The following is a 6,000-nucleotide window of genomic DNA, read 5'->3' on the forward strand; positions in this document are numbered from 1 at the left end:
AATTGGTACATTAATTAATAAATTAATAAAATATGATGCATACATATAATGGAATAGTCATAGTAGTTTAGAGCTATAGCTCTAAATGTCAATGTGAATGGGTCATTTAAAAATCTGGATTAGAAAAATCAAGATGCAGAACTATATAATGACACTACTTCATAACTACAGTGTAGTTGTATTTCAGTGAGGTTTTAAAACAATACAGATTGATGGAAATGTAAATTGGCATTAGCCCTTTGTAACATTGTTCAGCAATACTGACTAAAGCTTATTATAATTAAGTCATATGACTTAGCAATTCCACTCCTAGTTATGTACCCGATAGAAACATACATATGAACATAAAAAATGTGCACAAAAATGTTCATAATGACCTGAATCCAGAAAATACCATATGTCTATCTATGATAGAGTTGAGAAATAAATCCTCTGTCTGTGGGATTTTCCAGGCAAGAGTACTGGAGTGGGGTGCCATTGTCTTCTCCTATAGTATATTATTGTGATCAAATACTATACAGCAATGAACATGAATGAACTAGAGCTTCATGCAAAAACATGTATGAATTCCACATAAATGTTGACTGAATGAAGTCATACACAAAAGATTCCATTTGTATAGAATTCAAAAACAATCAAAATTAACATGTGATGTTACAGTATGAGGGTGGTAGTGAGGTAGAAGATAACTCAGAAATGGCTTCTGAGGGACTGATAATGTTCAATTTTTTTCTGTGTAGTGGGTGCCTAGGGATTCTTGCTGTATAAAAATATATTGAGTTATAACTTTTGATAGGTATACTCTATACACACATAGCTTTTGTTTCATAAATACACACAAAAATGTTTATTTTCTGAGTACATATTTTATGTAAAATATGAAAACAAGCTTGAATTATACACAACAAATTCATCAAACTTATGATACAATTGCAAAGTTAAGGTGGTGAGTGTAACAAAGTTAGTAGGACCAAAGATGGTGGCTAAAGTGATTCTTTAATTTTAAAAAATGAACAGCAAAGAGAAGAAAAAAAGCTAGGAGAAAATAGAATATTAAGTTGATGATTCTGAATGATGAAAATACATGTGTTGTATTTGTTACAGTATCTTTGCTCTTTATTTTTAAGACCTTAAATTTTAAATATATAAGAAAAACCAAACAGTCTAATGAGCAAAACTTTTAAATTAAGTCACTGCTTAACTGGGGGAAATTCTGATGTTTTTTAAATGAGCCACAAAGAGATGAAGTCATTTTTCTAAAAAAATTTAACAAGAGTAACATTTCTTTAAACTCTTCAGCAACAATGGAGAATAAAATGAAGCAGTAACTTTATTTATCCATCCACCTCCTGCTATAATATGCCACAAAAACTCCTTGGACATTCACAGTGTCATTTGTTCTACAGTTAGAAACGAAACTGACAAAATCTTGTTTATTTGTAGGGACACAAAGGTCAGAGCCCGCCCACTCTGGCCAGCAGAGCTGCAGAAGCAAAGACTGGATTAAAAGGATGTGCAATGAGATGAAGTTTGACTTTCTTATCTGAAGAAGAAAAATAGTATTTTACAAACAAGATGGAAACATTGGGAACCCACCAGGATCTTAGCTGTGAACTTCTAGAAAAGCCTGTATTGGTCTTGGGCAAACAGTCAGCAAGTGCCAGAGCATAAGGGGGATGTCTGCAGCCCAAGACGTGCATAAACCCAGAGGATGCTCCAGCCAACACAATTGACTTCCTGCTCTCCAAACAGAGATAAAACCATCCTTAAGGAAGGATGCCAAAAATAGGAAGCCTTAAAATACAAAGACAACAAACACTGTTTTTTCCTGACATTGATTCTCTTGACTTGGACCACCAGGAGATAAGTTACCCTGTGCTTAAAGCACATCTCACAGAAAAAGAAAAAAAAAATGCATCGTCACCAGTGAACTGTCTGATGTCAGACAGGACGTTTCTGAGGTTCGGGGACAATGGTCCAAAGTGACCAAACATCTGGATTTCAAGCTTCCACACATTTTCCTGTGTCTCCCAACACATTCCTGGCAGTTGTTAATATCTTTAATTTACAACCAATAATTAAGCTTTTAATTGTTTTTTTTTTTCCTGTGTACTTGCTTAGAAGTTCAAACTGTACTGTTCATTGTTGACTTAGCTTGCTCAGCCTCCATGGAGGGCCAGCCAAAAATGAACAGGCTGACTCAACCAGTGGAGGGGCGAATTTACAATCAGGGCCACAAAACGTCTGTTTTGAAGACAAAGTCCCCCGCACAAGCGATGAAACCACAGTGTATTGGTATGCTGGCTCGCATTTCATACAGGATTCTCTTCTTTCTTCTTGGCCGGAAGTTGCTCTTAGCACGTTATCTTAGGAGGAGAGGAAACTGGCCATCCAGCGGCTCCCTCATTTCTCTAAGGATTTTGCTTCTTGCTCTCACGTGGCCTCTCTCATGTACATTTTGGAAAATGTGAAAATAGATGCATTGGTCTATTCCAGCAGGGATGCTACTTGTGAAGTGCTCCCTACTCCTCCAAGGAGTGGCAGCCCCTCCATCTTGTCCTCCATGGGGACCTCAGTGCCATGGCAACAGCTGCACAACTTATTTCTTCAAGCCCTGTGTCCTGTTGTCGGCTGCCAAGGAGGGGGAGAGAAGGGAAGGAAGAAAGAAGAGAGAGAGAAAAAGAGAGAGGAGGGAAAAAAAGGGGGGCAAGAAGGAAGGGAGGAGGGAGCTTGAGGAGCCCTGGAGGAGTCTGTGAAGGTGGAGGAGAGGCAGACCAGTGGGCTGTGCATGTGACTGTAAAGTAGAAGCTAGTTTCTAAGGTCACTGAAAACTGGCTCTGGAGGAAATTCGTGGGGAAAAGTTTTTAAAAAACTAAAACCTCAGTGGGTTTTGAAGTGGTATTTCAGTAGGGGAGCAATCTCATGACCTTAGAGGAGTGTCGCCTATTCAACTCTTACCTTTATTTGGCAAACCGGAAACGTAGAGATCCAGGCAAGATGGACAGTGGGAGGGTTGGTGCAGGAGACTCTTGATTTCATGGCCTCATGCTCAAACTCTATACCACATGCCTTTGACTGTAGCTCCAACTTAAGTCAAAATTGGAAGCTCCTTGACAATGGGAGGTCACAATGTAGTGAAGAATCAGAAGTTGGACTATTTGGTGTTTGAGACAAGGGAATAAACTGCAATGGCCAGTGACTGGGAGAAGGGGGCCCACGGAAAGACCTGAAGCTCTGTCTCTATTGCCAGAGGGACAGTTACAATGGGAAGTGGAAGCAGCTGAGCTGAGGTCCGATGTAGTTCCTCAAAGGTGCCTGTCACAGTCCATTCACATGGACTGGATTCCTCGAGTGGATGTGACAGGGATCACATATGCATAGTATGTCATTTAGAACATGTGTGACTGGGTGCCATGTAGCATTTTAAAGATACATTCTCTTCAGACATCTCCTTAGAGGTGAGGGCAAGTCCATCTGGAGGGACAGATGGAAGACGTTGAGCGCAAGCCCAGATCTCACTTCCCTCTCTCACCCCACTCGACCGAGACCAGTGGGTATCAGTGAGCAAGGGAGCCCTTTGGTGCAGCCCATAACGGTCAGCTCCTCAGCACAGGGCAGGGTAACCAGGGTGGAGAAGGTTTCTGGAGAAGGTTTCTCCAAGAGCCAAGGGAGAAGACTTCAGTACTCTAACTTGGTGTCCATCCTGGGCCACCCCCCTCCCTCCCGTAAGCGGCCCTGGAGGCTGAAGGGATTGATGATCTGTTGCTACAGAGCAGATGGAGGTGGAGTTCAGGCTCATCTCATGGCCATTCCACATCATGGCACCACCACCCGCCTGCCAACAGACTCCAGAAGAAGGTAAAGGGGTTCTCAGCTTGTCTGGGTCCATCCACTTTGCAGCAGCCTGAGGTCCAGAACCCTGAGGAGAATTGGATCAGCCACAGACAGGGAAGCATCCTACCAATACGTCATTCCAGGGCCTCTGAAAGTCCCAATGCAACATCCCACCAAAAAGGCTCCCAGAAGCTTCTAAAAGCCTTGCCGCAGGCTCCTCGACCATCCAGACCAGCTCTCATCCTCACATTTCAGTCCAACAATCCTCTCTCAGACCTTTGGCCCCATAGGCCCTTCTTGCTCCGCTGGCTTGATGACACATGAGGATGTGGTTTTCAGTCGCCCTCAAGTCTTGGCCAGACAACAACTTTTGTCTCTGGCTGTCTGGACCCCTTCATAGCACGTGGGCGATCAGAGGAGAAAAGCCTCAGTTCTGAAAGATCCCAGCTTGTTGAGGCTTTCCTCCTGCCAGGTTCTCCCTCCGTTCCGTGGAATGAAAGGTTGGAAACCAGAGCTGAGAAGACCATACAGTTCTCTCATCCAACCGTCTCGTCCTCTGCAAGGATCTGAGGCTCCTACTGGTTCGCACAGGGTGATGCAGTCAACCAAGCTAAGCTGCTGCTGCACAGGTGGACCCCACACCCAGCCCAGAGCTCTCTACTAGGCCGCATTCTCTCCAGCTTTTCTAAGGAATACATCGTTTGAGAAAAGTCACAGCCATGGCCTTGTTTTGCCACTTTGGAGGATGTCATGGGGCCGGCCCAACTGCTCTCTCATGCTCCCTCCCTCCCCCCGGCATCTCTCTGCCCTCCTGCTCCTGCTGTCCCTCTCTTTACCCCTCCTTTTCTTCCTTTGGGTCATCACTGCCTCTCCTTCTGTCTAAGTGTTTCCCCTTTCAATTGCTTGCAAGAGATTTTGAGAGAGTGGAGAGTGAGAAAAAGCAAAGAGCAGGTAAGATTGGGGAAGGGGGGAGGGTGGTTGGAGAGGGAGGAAGTACCCGAAGCTGACTTTGTATTACTGTACTTTGAATAAATGACCCCATTTCCCAGGGAGTCTGTTGATGTGACTTTTTCATTGCACTCTATAACAAAGTTCTCCACATTCCAAGGACTAGAAAGCCCATCTGGGTGCTCTCTCTTTAATTAAGTGTACCGCTCTTGATCCACTCCAGAAAATTTTTCTAGAGTGACTACATCTCTTCTCTGTTGAAGCAGTCTGGAAGGGTGAGGTGGGAGGGAGGGCTGTGAGGGAAAGGGAAGGCCAGCTTAAAGCTGTTGCCCTGCCTGACCGAGTCCCCCACTGACACCTCACACCACTCACTGGGCACAGCCGTCCTCCACTGCAGCCCGGTGCTGTGCCCTGCCTTGGTGTCCTCGGTCACTCCTTCCCCCAGGCCCCTCCTTTCACCGACTGGGTCTTGTTGCCTTTAAGATCGATCCTCTGACCTCTAATCTACACACAGATTGGTTTTGTCAATCCCTAAAATCCTTCTGGAGAAGGGAACGGCTACCCACTCCAGCATTGTTGCCTGGAGAATTCCATGGACAGAGGAGCCTGACAGGCTACATAGTCCATGGGGTCGCAAAGAGTCAGACATGACTGAGCAACTTTTACTCACTCACTCAAACTCCTTCTAGCTCTAACCTTCTCTGAATCTAAAGTAAATTAGTTGGAACTTTCTCGGTAGTCTAGTGGCTAAGACTCCAGTCTCCCAGTGAATGGGGCCCAGGTTTGATAACTGGTTGCGGAACTAGATTCCACATGCTGCAACTGAGAGCTCGCATGCTGCAACTTAAAAATTAAAAAATTAAAAAGTCCCTGCATGACTCAAGGAAGGTTGAAGATCCCATGTGCTGCAACTAGGACCCAGTGCAGCCAAATGAACAAATAAAAGTACATTTTTAAAGAAAAGTAAGTTAGTTAATGGTGCTATTTGCACACATACACCAGGGTCTTCTTTATCAACTATGCATTTATCATTTCAATTTTTATACATGCATTTTGTTGTTTAACCCGGAGTAGCAATTCTGAGAGTGCTCACTTCAAGCCAACGAGCAGAATCCCTAATCTCTGAGTAACAGGTATATTCAGACAAGCGAAGCCTTTCCAGGAGGCTACCTGAACCTTACTGTGTAGCCGCTATACCATACATGGGCTAAGGTAGGC

General features: G+C 44.2%; 1 long non-coding RNA gene across 1 annotated transcript in view; it reads left to right on the forward strand.

Annotated features, from left to right (window-relative positions):
• Positions 1 to 4,882, forward strand: part of LOC145520225 (uncharacterized) — a 70,967-nt gene extending 66,085 nt beyond the window's left edge. Inside the window, exon 2 of the long non-coding RNA XR_014064323.1 lies at positions 1,444 to 4,882. This is a non-coding gene — a long non-coding RNA (uncharacterized LOC145520225). The remainder of the gene's footprint in view (positions 1 to 1,443) is intronic.
• The last annotated feature ends 1,118 nt before the right edge of the window (positions 4,883 to 6,000 follow it).

Source organism: Giraffa tippelskirchi, chromosome 9 (assembly GCF_054371585.1).
Source record: "Giraffa tippelskirchi isolate mGirTip1 chromosome 9, T2T-mGirTip1v1.2.pri, whole genome shotgun sequence".
NCBI lineage: Eukaryota > Metazoa > Chordata > Mammalia > Artiodactyla > Giraffidae > Giraffa > Giraffa tippelskirchi.